Source organism: Molothrus ater, chromosome 3 (assembly GCF_012460135.2).
Source record: "Molothrus ater isolate BHLD 08-10-18 breed brown headed cowbird chromosome 3, BPBGC_Mater_1.1, whole genome shotgun sequence".
Taxonomy (NCBI): domain Eukaryota; kingdom Metazoa; phylum Chordata; class Aves; order Passeriformes; family Icteridae; genus Molothrus; species Molothrus ater.
Window position 1 is genome coordinate 61,206,778 of NC_050480.2, and position 15,347 is coordinate 61,222,124.

Genomic DNA, 15,347 nt, shown 5'->3' on the forward strand with positions numbered 1-15,347 from the left:
TCTTCACAACAGGAACCCAGTCTGCTGTTTGTAGTGCTTGGCATTCTAACCTCAAGTAAATACACCACATAATCTGCAGGATATGTCTCTGAGCATGCCTACATGGTAATAATGATGTTAAATAGAATGGCCATATGATTTATTATACCTTGTGAAATAAAGCAAAGCCAATCTCTTCCCACCACAGGAAGTACCAGCACAGTAGAAAATGGAAACAAGAAAAAATGAAATACCACCCAGGCCTGGTTTAAACATGCAAACTTTCTAATAAAATATCAGAACCAGATGCTGCTAAAGATGAGTGATAATTAAAGAAGATAAATTAAAGAAATGTTTTTCCAGGGAATGACTCTACTGCACACAAATTGTTTCAGCATGGGAAAAAAATATAATAAAATTACTGCTGCTGCCTGTTTTCAAAAGTTTCCATTAATAAGTCAAGGCAGGTTCCCTGCTAAATTCCCTTATATCCAGGCTCCCTCTTTGCCTCTGTTGGTTTAATCTCAGTGTGGTTTAGCAGAGCGAGCAGAGGACTGAGCGCCAGGAATTCGGTTCCAACACTGACTCACTGTGTGGGCTCCCTTATGTCATGCTCAGGGCAGGTCAGACCTGGAAAGCACATCTCTAAAAATGGTCCTGAGGGGTCCAGAGCCTGACAACCTCCCCACTCTTGTGTCAGATGTGCACAGTTCACCAAAGGTTTTCCCTTGACTGTCAGTCCAGCAAACTGATCTCAGGCTAAGCTGGTGTAATGTGATTTTTTTTTCAGTCTGGTGTCTCATCACAAGAAATAAGTGCACTGGAAGCCAAGTTATGCAGACACCTGTGCAAACTCACGGCAGGAAACACGGCTGGAGCGCTGCAGATGAAGGGCGGATTCAGCAGACCCACTAAGACCACCCTGGAGCTTTATGTGCCTGTGTATAAACTCATCTTAGTCTGGCTTGTTGTTAAGCTTCATCTTAGCTAAACACAAGATGGTGTTTAAGCCCCTCAAAGGCTTTTAATTTCTTTAGATTTCTCACGTGCAGAAAAGTGTCCATCTGATTGCCAAAGGCAACTTTGTAGCAAATAAAATAACGTGCTGCACCGGGAAAGGAAAAAATAAAATAAACCTATGCAGATACACGGCCTAGTTCCCTTTTAACCACATGTTCCCCAGGCTCATAACCTCTGCAAAAGCCTATGAGGAATAATGTGGTTTGCATTGTGCCTGTAAGGTCAACAAATGTGGCGTGTTTCAGGGCTCAGACAGCAGATCGGGTTCCCCGCCCTGAGGAGCCGCCGGCGGCCCCGGTGAGGGCCCAGTGAGGCAGCGCAGCCCTGGGCCTGCATGCCCACTGTCCCGGGCCAGACGGGCCCGGAGCACGGGCACTGCCTTCTGGCGGCTCCATCCCCTCCCACAAAACCAGAGAAAGGCTGCTGAGTGCTCGTGTGCCAGCGAGAAAGCAACGGGAGCGTCCTGGAGGACCCCGTGCCCACAGCGCGCTCGCCTGGGCAGCGAAGCCCAATGGAACGGATGGACGCACAAGGAGTCAGGAACAGGGACAGGCCTGCATGAAAGCTCCGAGCTATTTGCAGATGTTTCAGCTCAGTCTGGGAATTTACATTCGATCTGAGACTCGGTGCAAGTGAATCTGCGCACGGCCAGCCTGCCGGCCCCAGCCCAGCCACCCAGGTGGAGAGGCCAGCTACCCTCCGCACCTTTCTCTCCCCAGCCTCTGGGAGCCACAAGGGGACAAAGTACAGACGGCAGAGCTAGGGCTAACTCCAAAACATTCACAGGCTTGCTCTACCAGCCACACTCAGAGACAGGAGTATGGTATTTGCAGGGAATGCCCCAACGAAGGAGGAATGGTGAGGAGGACTCCAACTTATCAGAAGGCTAATTAATTACTTTATTATACTATATTATTCTATATTATATTACACTATATTATATTATACTATATTATTCTATATTATATTACACTATTTTACATTACATCTAAATTGAATCTGTCAAGCACTCAACTCTGCACACCACTGCACAGAATCTTGTGACTGTCAGCCAACAGTCCTGACACACACACGCTTGGCCCCGATAGGCCAAGGAGACAAAACACCACCACTTTGGGCAATCTCCATATTGCATTCTACTTTGGTACAACTCAGGCACAGCAAATAAGATAAGAACTGTGTTTTCTTTTCTCTGAGGTTCAGAGAATGTGAAACTCAGAAATATTCTTGGGAAGAATTGTGCCTTGCTTTTCTCTGTGAAGAGAAATGTGGCAACACAGAAGAGCAGTGTTGACCACATTTGATCCTTTAAAGAATGCATTTATTAAGACCCTTTACTCCCTGCAGACCACTGAACTTGAAATAATAGTGGTTACACAGCTCATAGGGAAATTGGTGATTTCTCCTTAATCTCTGTTTGAGTCCTCATGCAACCAGTGCTGCAGGGCATCTGTCCCCAAAACACACTTCTCACCTGCTGGACAGACAGATTTCCCTGGAGATATTGGATAAAAAAAATCAGTGGAGAGATATCGGATAGAAAATTCAGTGAGAGAAGAGGAGACAGGAGGAGATGAGAGCAGATGAGAGGAGGAGAAAAAAAAAAAGTAAAGAAAGAAAAGAAAAAATGAGAAAAAAGGGGGAGAGGAGAGGAGAGGAGAGGAGAGGAGAGGAGAGGAGAGGAGAGGAGAGGAGAGGAGAGGAGAGGAGAGGAGAGGAGAGGAGAGGAGAGGAGAGGAGAGGAGAGGAGAGGAGAGGAGAGGAGAGGAGAGGAGAGGAGAGGAGAGGAGAGGAGAGGAGAGGAGAGGAGAGGAGAGGAGAGGAGAGTCATGAATCTGGGTGTGTAATTTATATATGAGGGAAAGTTTAAACCAGTGTGATTGGCAAGAATACAATGTTACTAAAAGCCACAGACATGCTAATTGGTGAGTCATTTAAGTAAACCCTATTGATCTTGTAGGTTTGCCAATTTTCAATTTTTGCTTTTGCTTGAAAATAGCTCAGAAAATAAGACTTAACCAGAAACTCATGATCAGTGACTTTTTCATCCAATTTTTTAGCAAATGTAACTCATCTATCTTGAGGGGTGTTTTTGTTTGACCAAGGGAGTAGTCAGAGCTTCTCATGACTCACCTAAGCCTCCCCCAACATTGGCCAGAGTCACACACTCAGAGCAGACCATGTCCTATGTGCTTTCCATATTCCCATTATTTCTATATTTCCATTGCAGCTGCAAACCAAGATATTCTTCTTAACCGTGATATTCACCACCAGCAAACAGTCTTAGGTGTACAAGAAATCACCACGATAGGCCTGTGACACCTCAGCCACGCCACTGCAAAGGTGGGGGATTCCAAAGGTCAAGCTTGGCTCAGCTCAGTTTTCTGCAGCCATGGCCAGCACAGGAGCTCTGAGCTGCTCAGAAATACATTGACTGACATTGTCAGCATGAAGACAGTAAAGGAATGTGACTGATGTCTTGTGGTTCAAAGATGAGTGTAATTTGACAATTCATGTAAAAAAAAAAAAAAAAGCTTTTATCCCATTAATCCCTTCATCCTTTACTATTTGGGCTGAATCTAAGGCAAATTTGACAGAGCAGCTAAAGCAGGTATCCCTGAACAACCACCCTGCTCCTCTGCCACAGATTAGGATAGTCTTGCCCGCCTTGAAAGAAGCACCATCATCTGTTGTGTGATCCTGAGCTGCTGAGATAGAGGGATTGTCTCCTTCTCCCCCTCAGACAGAGCTTCAGTAAGCAGGCACAGGCTTTCCACATTCTTAAGCAAAATATTTACTTTACAAGCGCTGAAACAAAATTTGGAAAAGTGAAGAATAATATTTATTTTGATGATGTTAAATTGCATTAAAGTCAAAAGTGAAAATTAGATGCATGCACATACACCAAGGGCATTATTCACTAATCACAGGAACATAAAAGAACTGGAAAATACCCTCCTTCTTTGCCACTAGGAAAGTTGATCTGGAATAAATTACAGGCAAAATGAATAATTAAGCAAGCTATTATTATCCAGTGTCTTAGCAGATGCTGACTTCGTTTATGGTGATTGGGATAAGAATTCAAGCGAGGTTTGATTTCACAGCTGTGTCCATGATGCCTTGGACCTGTTGTTGCCCCAGAAATTCCCAGAGTTTTAGCACTAGTATCTAAGTTGCTGCTTATGGATTCCTGTCCTCCTCAGCTGCTGACTGGGGAACTTTTCTTTAGCTTCTTGGAAACGAGAAAATTGTTTCACTGATCTGCCAGCCAGGCTTTAGACTTGAAACCTGTGTTTAATTACTTTGAAGAAGCTTTAATATTCCACCAGTAGAAGGAGGAAGGACCTTCCACTGCATGTTGCTATTCTCTTATTTTTATTTTTTGCAGGTGTAAGCTTGTGGCTTAGTTACTGAAATAATAATTCTGTGGAAAATATCCTTGGCATGAGAGACAAGCTGCCAAAGTGTTATGGGCACAGTAATTTGTACATGGAAATGAGGATCCAGGGAACAACATGAACATCAGTGTCCTCCTGAGGAGCTTATGATTAAAACATTATGCTGAGCTTTTATGATTTCTACAGCTAATTAGCAAGATGTATAAGCGTCTAAAAAAAAAAAAAGGCTGAATACAGAAACGATCCTTATTTTCCACTTAGGGCAGAAAACTCCTGGGTTCCAAAATAGTGGGGAAAGAAAGAGATGGAAAACACCCTTATCTTTTCATTTGCCCACAATTTAGACTAATTGCTTCTCTCTTTTCCATAGGATGAGTGGATGTCTCTCAAGTGCCGAGCATGAAGTCTGTGACTTATTCACATCAGTGGCAATGCCTTGTTGATTTCATAGAGAAAAGGTTTCCTGCTGTTTCGTTATGGATTCAGACTAGCCCGGGTTTTGTTTTCCAGCGGCGTGCTGAGGAATGCGAGGTGTCTGAAAAAGCCACTTCCACCAATATATCCTTGGTTGATTCTGTTCCCCAGGGGTGCAAAAGGAAAAGGAGGGGCATGGCAGGAAAGAAGAAATACCAAGCTAGCCTGTAGAGGAATGAAGGTCTTAGTCTGCAGCCACAGACCTGTGAGGACCTCCACTACTCCCAGGGGGATTTCTGCCTGGCAGCACCTGCATGACCTACTAGGGAAGTTCATGGTGTGCATGGAGAGGCTGTGCATGCCCCCAACCCTTTCCCTACAATTTTTGCATTTTCAAAAGCCCAAACATCTCCATGTAGTCATGGACAGAAAACCCCTGGCCAGTGTCATAAAACTCTTCTGTTCTGTTTGGACAAACCCTTCAGCCAGAAAAGGAGATGCCCTCCAGAAAAATGTGATTGTGTGGACGTCTCATTGCATAGGATGAGCCTTGCTCTAAGTGGGATAAAGACTGATGATCATTACTGAAAGAAGGAATTTCTTCAATACAGACCCAAAACAAGTGAAGGCAGATGTGATGACTGGTATTGTGGTGGTTGTAGCTAGCTCCTGTGTGCAGAACAGCTGAGATTTCACCCAGAACACAGCTGGCTCTTGTGGCCAGGATGTCCCTGGTCCAGGTTTGCCCTTGGGAGAAGACTCTCCAGCCACTGTCGGCATTGTCCTTTGCCAAAATCTGCACACCTCCTGTTTCTAGCCAAGAGTACAAGGATCACAGGTGGGTCTGTGCTCCCCTAGCTGAGAATTGTGACCCATGGTGGGAGACTGAGAGCTGCGCTGGGCCCTCAGCTGCCTGGGCACAGAACTGCATGTAGGGACACATTCTGTGTGTACAGCCCTCTCAGGCAAATGTGACCTTCAGAGGATTGCACTTCACTTTTTGGTGGCTGCAAGCATCTAGTGACAGACACAACATCGTCATGTATCCCTGCAAAGTGCTTTACCAATTCTGTATGTCACCACAATGTAATAAATAAAAATACACTGTCTTACTGCACAACTAGTGTGACCACAGAAGTCCATTTATAAAGTTCTATCTATTTATACTGGATCTCTGTTTCCTCAGCTTAGATATATACACATACCAGTATGCCACACTTACTAATATCCTAGTATTTTATTATTTTTTAATGAACCACTGTCATCGCCTCATCCAGTAATTTTTTTCTCATTCCTGTATTCTTAGACAGATGGCCTAAATGGGTATAATGGGATAATTTCCACTCCAGAAATAGTTTGGCACTTATGTTATACAGTGCTTGGTAGCTGCTGCACCCTTGAGACAGAGAATATGCCAAAGTTTATGGTGAAACTCACACTGGAGTGATGCCATACTCTCCATATTCACCTACAGAGCCAGTCCTTTTTTTTGGTAACGTGGAGTGGGAGCAGTTAGAAATATTTTTAAAGAGTTTCTAGTGTAACATTAGATAGGAAGGTTTAGCCTGAGAACTTTTCACTGAAGTGGCACCTTAGCCTCTTTGGCCAGAGGTGCTTCAGACCATGGGAATATCAGGCTGGCACTTCCTACTGCAACATGTCCAGTGAGAGGAACATCAGCAGAACTTGACTTCATCATGTAAACCCAGGGTTGCATGTGGATACAAAGCTCCCAAAACAGAGCTGTGGGGGAAAGAATCCCACCCTGATGGAAAGAGGGAAGTGGAACAAGGCCTGGCTGAGGCAGCACTGCTGGAATGACAGCAGAGCTAGCAGAGAGAGGGAGGGGAGTGGGCCAGGGAGCGCCATGTCACACGGCAGCCCCTCCATCCTCCATCCTCCAGCACAGGGAGGGGGGCCTGCCCAGCCTCTTTTACAGGTGTGCAGGGAACTGGGGAACCCACAGGCTGCTGGGGCTCTCCTCCCAAGCATGTGTGCTCCAGATGGGCTAGGACTGAACGCCAGCCAATATGGAATATTATTTATAATAACAATAATAACAATATTAATAACATAAGAACATCTGGTAGCATTTTTTTCCGTCTACCATTTGGCTGGAGGCAGAGCATCCGGGTGACATGACAATGTATTTCTGTTTCCAATTTAGCCCCAGCTCAGCTGCTGCAGTGACTCGGGGACAGGCACTTCCAGGGATGCATCCATGCTCCCGGTCCCGGCTGGCCCCACAGGTGTCCCACTACAGACAGAGAAGCACCTAAGATCATCCATGCTTGGATTTCCTTTATTGGCTGTTTCACAGGAGGTTGCAAGGGGATTTTTATGCTTCCATGGCTCCTTTCCATCCTACCCTGTGAGGAAGTCACCCAACTACAACGGTGTGCGGTTTCAGACAGAAAACAAAAGCTGGTTGTTTTGAAATCAAACCAGAAGCGGCTCTATTACACATTTCATGCTATTGAAAGTATATTTGACTTCATACATAGTTAAACTATTTTGGTATTGTTTTGAATTCTAAGGCTTTCAAATGTGTCCAGTGAATATGTCACATCCACCAACAAAGATTTCAGTTTTGACATGCAACTAACATCTAGCCTAAAAAATTAATGCTGTAGTTAAAACCAGACTTTTCTTTCCTCATTATACTGACAGAAAGCTAAAAGCAAAATTATCATGGGAGCTGAAGCTGTTGCTCCTAACATGTATACAGACAGTTGCAGTAGGAATACTTTTATCCATCCTGCTCATCATTAGTTTCTCCCAGCAAGTTCTAGCTGGGGAGTTGATTACTTTGGGATCTAGTGAACTGAGGGTGGACTCCTCAGCCATGGAACAGGCTTTCACTTCAAAGCAGTTAACGCACTGTGCACGGAGTCTCATCTGCTATAAATTTATACAGGTTGATGACAAACTTAAAAGGTGCACTATTAAAACTTCATGTTCAAGAATAATGTTCATTTAAGTATTTGAGTGCTCTCTCTCAAGTCGCTAAAGACTGAGATTTATGTAAAGTAAATGAAGCGTGCCCCTGATGCCTTTGGAGGCACGTATCCTGTATCCTTGGGGTCAGCCAGCTCTGCACATATGCTCCAGGACAAACTAGGTCTCAACACTCATTATATTATCAAATTTGCATATGAAGTAGCAAATAACTGCTGATAAACCAAAAATCCAGGCCTTTGGCTCAGCATTTGTCCAATTATCAAAATCAGTTGCTTTAGATGGCATCTGAAATGAAACCATTTCTCCTAATGCACTTTACACACCACTCTGTGAAAAGATTAAATCTAATTATGCAGCTTGACCTCCCAGTTTAGTCAGCTGAATTTGTAGGGCAATGCAAAGTTGCTCCCATCACCTTTGGCTATAGTGCTGTGATTCTTAAAATCCTTAAGATGAAAACTTCAATAGTGCAGCATTATTTGTAACTGACAAAGGCCAGGAATTTGGGTTAATTCTACCTCCAGCCTCATTTTAATCCCCACATAGGTTCCCTGTTGTCACAAATATTATTAGCATATGAAATCTGCTGACTGCTGGAATTTCAATAATGAAGGAATTTCCTCACCCTTAAATCTAACACAATTTCTGAAGCAGACCAGCTGCCAATGTGTATTGTCAAGCTCCCCTGGTTGGTTCAACACTCAGTGACAGTAGCCAGGAGCCTGCAGCTCTGGTACACAAATGCAGGGCCAGACTTTCCCCTCTTGGCCTGGAGAGGCAGTGGCTCCCTTTCCCCTTGGGGATGCTGATGGTGCCACCAAAGTGGGAGCCTGACATTTTACTTTCTTTGAGATCTCATGGCTGGCCCTGGGTGCAGTGCTTACATTACAGGGCAGAATACACTCAGACTAGAAATCTGGCAGCCAAACAGCCAGAGGAACAGGGCAAAGCAGAGTGGAAATGAGCAGACTTGGGAAAAGAAAACTGGGAAGGAACAAAGAGAGAGCTGTAATCAGAAATCATCTGAAGCAATGCTGTTAAGATGTTATCCATAACAGAGTCCTTGATGACAGTCCAGGGCTCTCAGCCTGGGCCAGGGAACTGTCATCTAGAGAAGAGTAAAATCTTACATAGGTTCATGCTATTAATAGTGACAATGCTCAGTAAATCTTACCATGTGCACTGTAAACAAGCTTTTATTCCTGTGGCTCAGGACAAGTCCTTCTAAATCCAGAATTTATCTGTCTCCCAGACCAGAGGTCCAGCTTTGCACTGTCACACTGTGTATGAATGGGCTGCATATATTTTTAGCATAAGCAGGTATGATTTCCCTTCCTCTTGCAAGATGTTGACCTTTCAGTTCAGTGTCTCCTCCCTTCCCACATCCTACCTCACCAAAACAGAGTGTTCCCTCCATTCTGTAGGGAATTCCCTCATATACATGTTCTCTTGTATTACGTGAACTAAAGAAGTATTTGTGACAGTCACCTGGGAGAGGGAGAAGTGGGTTCCTGCCTCTGTCTTAAAGATTTGACCCAGCAGGAGAGTGGGAACTACATCTCCATGGTCACCAGAGAGGTCTTGCAACCTAGAGAGACAGCCTTGCCTCTTCCACTGCTTCCTCTGAATGTGATAATTAAATCCTTGAGCCCGAGGATGACAGCTGCAATGGGGAGACTGAAGTCCACAGTCACAAAGCTTTCTAACCCCTTTTTTCCTACAAGATGGCTTAATCAGCACCTGTTCTCCCTGGTAAAGGTGTGTGTGTTCAAACTATGTGTCCCACAGACTAAGCAGGCAAGCAGGTAAGCAGGCAGAGCTGGAACTGAAAGAGGGTAGGTTTAGATTTGATATGAGAAAGAAATTATTTACCTTGAAGGTGATGAGGCACTGGAACAGGTTGCCCAGAGAAGCTGTGAATGCCCCATCCCTGAAAGTATTTAAGGGCAGGCTGGATGCAGCTTTGACAACCTGGTCTAGTGAAAGGCGTCCTAAAGGGACCCTAAAGATTATCTCCCATGGCAGGAGGGATGGAACTAGATAATCTTTAGGGTCCCTTTCAACCCAAACCATTCTGTGGTTCCATAAAATACCTTCTCAGTCCTTCAGGGTGTGCCTTACTTTACCATCAGAGGTAAGAACTGAGGCAGCAGTCAGCCAGTGTTTGAATACTGATTCTGTGTGTAGCAGATGACCAAACACCTTCAGGCAGAGGTGCTCTGCTCCCCACTCCAAGGTTTCAAAAGTATATTGCCAAGAAATCCTGCACATCAACATTGATTTTCTGGTAAGATTTTTAAAATGCAGGTGTGGAAGGCTGATGAAAGATCCCCAGAGCAATGTGGGTTATGGTGTCAACATCAGAAAACAAGAAAGAATATCAGTGATTCCCTCTCATATTTCTGCCCACATGTCATCTGAAAGAAAATCTTGTTTAGTCCTGAGTGTCATACTGTTATGGAAGGACAGAGATACCAAATAATAGGAGAGGGCGCACACACACTTCTGGCCACACTAAAAAGTATCCCTAGGAATAATCATTGCATTTTATTGGCTCTGGCCATGGAACCATTGATTACTCAGTCTTCTCAAAGAGTATGCTGCTAACAGCAAAGCTCCCTCCTAACACCAGGATAGTGTTGCTTTTAGTGAGCTGTGGGCTCATGTTGTGGGCAAAGGAAGATAAATATTTCTCAGATTGATAAAGAGATGACCCTGGAGTGATCAGTAAATGGGAGAAGATGTGAAGATGACTAGCATCATATTGATTGCTATCAGCAAGTGACTCAGGGCACAGTCCCTCCCAACATCTTTATAAGGAAAAGTAAAAGACTAGGGAACAGGAGAAGCCATCCAGCCCAGTAAATCAGGATGGACAGTCCATCTTGCATTGAGTAAATGAGTTGGTCCAGCTCCTACCACAAAATAGCAGAAGCTGGAGGGCTACACACACTTAACTTCAAGCAGCTTTTGCTAATGTGGGACCTTCACCACACATTTTAGGGGATCAAGCAACCAGAGTGCTACTGTCTGCATTACAATGAACAAAATAAGTAGCAATGTGACTGCATGTGGGTAATAAAAATAATAGCCAGTGAGAAACATGAGGAATCATTTAAATGATGCAAGAGAAATGATATACATCTGAGTATATTTTTTCATAGGCAAACAGATGAAAACTGGTCCTCCAGCAAAGCTGGGGTAGAGCCAGGGACTTAGATGTTGCAATGTTTTAATTTGCAGATTTCCTGTTGCCTAGCAGACTCCTCAGCCAAGAATTAGACAGTCGAGATACAATTCCCGGGGAGAATTAGGTGCCTTAGAAGAGTATTCCTAGAAACCAGCACACTGAGTATGAAGTTATTCACACTGCCCTGGAGAAACCACAGAAGAACAGAATGGGACCACAGCCACAGACAGCAAAAATATCTCTCTGCTCAGCCTGAATCTCCCCCTGAAGGAAAAGAGTTCAAGCCCAGTTAAGTCTTTGTCACAGAAAAAATCTTTCCTTTTTTCTTCACCTCCCATTGCATCCAGTATCTCAGTAGCGAGGTCACTCTTAACAGAGAAAAACCTGCTTCGAACCCCCGTGCTGCCTGATGTGCAACAAGGATTTGGTGGTGGCTGCTGCACAAGCACTCCCATCAAAGCAGGCTCACCCCAACCCCTGTGTCCTCCAGCAGCTGTGCAGGAGGAGCAAGGCCAGGCTGAGAATAAGTGTGCAGGCCAGCAAACAGCTGTGCTGGGGGAAGGTGTGCTTGGAGATCAGCAGGGCTCTGAAAAGAGCGGCTGCAGCTGCCATAAGCATGACAACAGACAGAAACTGAGGTGGACAGCATGGCCTTTCAAGTGTGCCTAGAAATCAGGACTTAGGTGCCCCGAGACATCCACCCATCTGACACTAACACACCAGTCCCACAGCTGCCTGCATTACCCACAGGAAATGTGCAGATCTAGATAAACTTTGTAAAGGCTCAGTGAGGAAGTTTCATAGCTGGCTCTTTGTCAGGATTTTCTCACCCCTGTATTAGGCATGGGAGACTGACAGACAGATTCTTGTTATATTCTTTTATGTTTGCTACCTTGTGAATGAAGACTCTGCTCTCCCAGGAAAGAAAAGTGCAGCTGTATATTTCTTTTGTATCAGAACTCTGTCAGAAATCGACCTTCTCTTTATGCCCACTTATTAAGTGTATAAGAGTAATAGTCATGTGAAACCAGCTGATATATCCAAGGAACAACTGTCCCAGAGAATATGTATGCGATTTTATGCAGCTAAGAGTAAAATGCTTCTGCATGAGCAGAATCTATTTGGGTAATATTATAATTATGACAGCTGTATACTGCTTGCAGGCAACCTCTCCACTGACATTGGCTGCTATGCAGACCTTCAGGCACTAGAGAAACCTGCTTTAAAATAATTAAAATATAATTCCTATTGTCCAATTAAGAATTATCTTGACAGTCTAACCTCATGAAAAAAAAAAAAAAACCAAAAAAAAAAAAAAGCAAACCAAAGTAAAACAAAAAGAAACCCCACCATTTTGAAACTGACATGAATTATATATGTTTTAGGCCTGTATTACAGATTTTTTAAAAATTTAAGATAAATGTGCACTAACTCATTTTCAATATGGCATCACTCCCAGTCTCAGATCCAGCAGATTTCTCTCTCTGGGACTGCCTGTGAACCCTTCCTTCTGCAGGCAAATAATTTTCATTAGTGTCTTATCTAGCTCCTTAGGACAGGCTTCCCTGCTAGATAAACCACTGCAATTTGAAACCACGGGGAAGCAAACTGCAAACCTCTTTGCCCAGAATGACTGTAAACATGCAGGCAGGAAACAAACAAAACAACCTTTGAGTTAATGAGGATGAATGCCAATAGCCACCTCGATTTCTGCCAGGTATTCTAGAGGAAAGGATTGAAACAAGCAGGACTCAGACTACTGCTGATGTAGTCTGACTTACCAGTTAATGGAATGTGCTGCAGAACGATGTACCCAAGCTGGTCTGAGTAAAAAGAATCAAAAAATAGACAATTTTTCTGACCATAGGAGACCACCTCCCACCCCTCAACAGCACCCCTTGTTATAATTAAGGGTATGTGGGGTATTATTGGTGGCAAAACTTTGTCGAATACACAGGACCTATTTAGCAATTGGCTGGACCAAACAATAGCAAATAGACCACAGAAACAATAGTCCTGTGCTTTTAGAGATGGACACTGGGTGATGTAATGGACCTTCTGCATTTGAACCTTGTCATCTATCACTGGCTATGGGCTGCAGAAGAATGGAAAACGTGTAAGATGAAAACAGGTTTAACAATAGAAAAAGAAAACACAAATGCAAATGCAGAATGCAATACGATTGTTCAAGATGCAAATTATAACCAGACCCAGGGACAGATTAAGAGATGATGAGTATACTCAGCATGCCAGACTCCAAATAGTAGGTTACTGTAATGCCTCCTTTTTAACCCCACTCAGACACTGAGACAGCAGTAAACTTCATTTACAGGACTTGGCTCTTCTTATATTCAGGACATAGGTAGAAATGCACATTCAAAGCTCCAGTTCTACTTCTCAGTTTACAGCACACTACAGGCAACAACTTTGACTTCATTTTTCAATAGGAATAGTCACAGAAAGTAGATAGTTTCATTGAGGCAGCTAAAGACTGGATAAAGCCTGTGTATGACTAACACATGATCTCTGAACACAGCTCTAGAAACTCTGATTTCTAGTTTACACTGGGAGCTATGTGAGTGGTACTGCTGCCATCAGCTGAAAAAGCACCTTGGAGTTACTATAGGCAGCCTGAAAGTCTTTGGTTTGTAGAACAAGTTAATCTGCATTTCTTCAGTTTCTGCAGCTGGCCCCATGGCCTGAGGACAACAGCATACTAAATGCTTCTCAACACTCTTGTTGAAGATTCCTCATCCTTTTTCCAAGGCTCAGGCACATCATCTTCCCAAGCAAAATGCAGGAAAGAAGACTGTTCTCCTGCTCTAGAATTGTTCTCCTCTTTCTTTGGGAAACATTAGACTTGCTTCCCAATTCCTGGTACAGAAGCAACACAAATGCATCCCCAGCTTGTCCAGATGAAGCTCAAAAGCAGAAACTTTTCAAAGAAGAGAAAACCAAGAAAAGTGAGAGGCCAGAGCTCTGCTCACTTTCATCTCTGCTTCTCAGCTGAAGGTCCACAGAGCACCAGGGTTTCTACAATGCCAGGAGGTGGCTGGTAAAATGATTACACCTTGTTTCAAGCAAACCCACAGCTTCTAACAGGGTTTGCTGAGAAGCATCACCACCTGCTGGAGAGAACAGTGGGAGCCAGTCACTCAGCTACCAGTTTTTATGTGTTGGCAGGACCTACTGGCTGGCATAAGGACATTTTTATTATCAACACATACAACCAAATTGTCTGATTACAAGATTAAGCTAGGATTTTGCAAAGTGATTAGCTCGATTCCCAAAGATTTTCTAACTTATTACCAACCGTTTTACCAAATAAAGAGAGGGAAACAGAAAGGTTCATAGATTTTATAAGACCATATCATTCTTCAATAAAGAGAGGTTGAGAAATACTACCCTTTTTCAAAATATTCAAAGACATATAATATTACAAATCCCCCTGTTCTCTGCCACATGATTTTCAAAGTTATAATAAGAAGGGAAAAATAGAACCTTAAAACAGACAGATCAACCTCTCCCAAGATCCTTGTTACAACAGAAATGGAGCTGAATGTGTATGAATGACCTTTTATTTCATGGTTTCCCAATTTCTTCTCTTGCACATAGAATTAATAACAAGTATAGGTTCATTCTATTAGTTAGACCCTTGTAAAAAAGCAATTTCTGTCCTCTGTCTCTAACAAAACATCACTGAATTCAAAAATACCCCAACAGCTCTAGTAAGCTGTTACAGGTCTCTATTGAACAATTTCTTTGCAAATCAGATTGACATGGAACAATTTTGTTGGCCAAGAAAACCAAGAACTCAGCCAGAAAAAGAAACAAAAAAAACCCCCTGAACCTTTCCCCTCGGTTTTCATGCAAACACACAACTGTAATAATATTTGAGCATATTTTATCATCAGAACCAACTATTTCACTCTTAAACAACTTACATTATTTAGCCAGCCATCCAGCTAAACTGCTGGTCTCTCCAAACAATTAGTCATATTTTAAACCAATGATAACAGGAAAGATCATGGTTTCCATAATAAATATATATAAGTTGATCATTATTACTATATGGTTTCATTAGTAGAAACCATACTTTGTATCTGTTTCTCCAATATATATCTTACAATATGCATTTCAAGGCTGTTAATAATCAGATGACAACTGTTGGAGAAGAGAAAAGAAACTGAGGCTGGCATAGATCCTACCTCATCCTGAGTTTCTGCTTCTGGGGCAGGAGTCAGGAAAATGAAAGGTCTCAATAAACTTCACTTGTCATAAGATATGAATAGTAATGAGGAAGGTGAGCCCACAAAGAAACCAGAACGGGACCTTGGCATTTCAAACTCCCTTCCAATTCATATAAAGAGATGCTATTTCCTTTG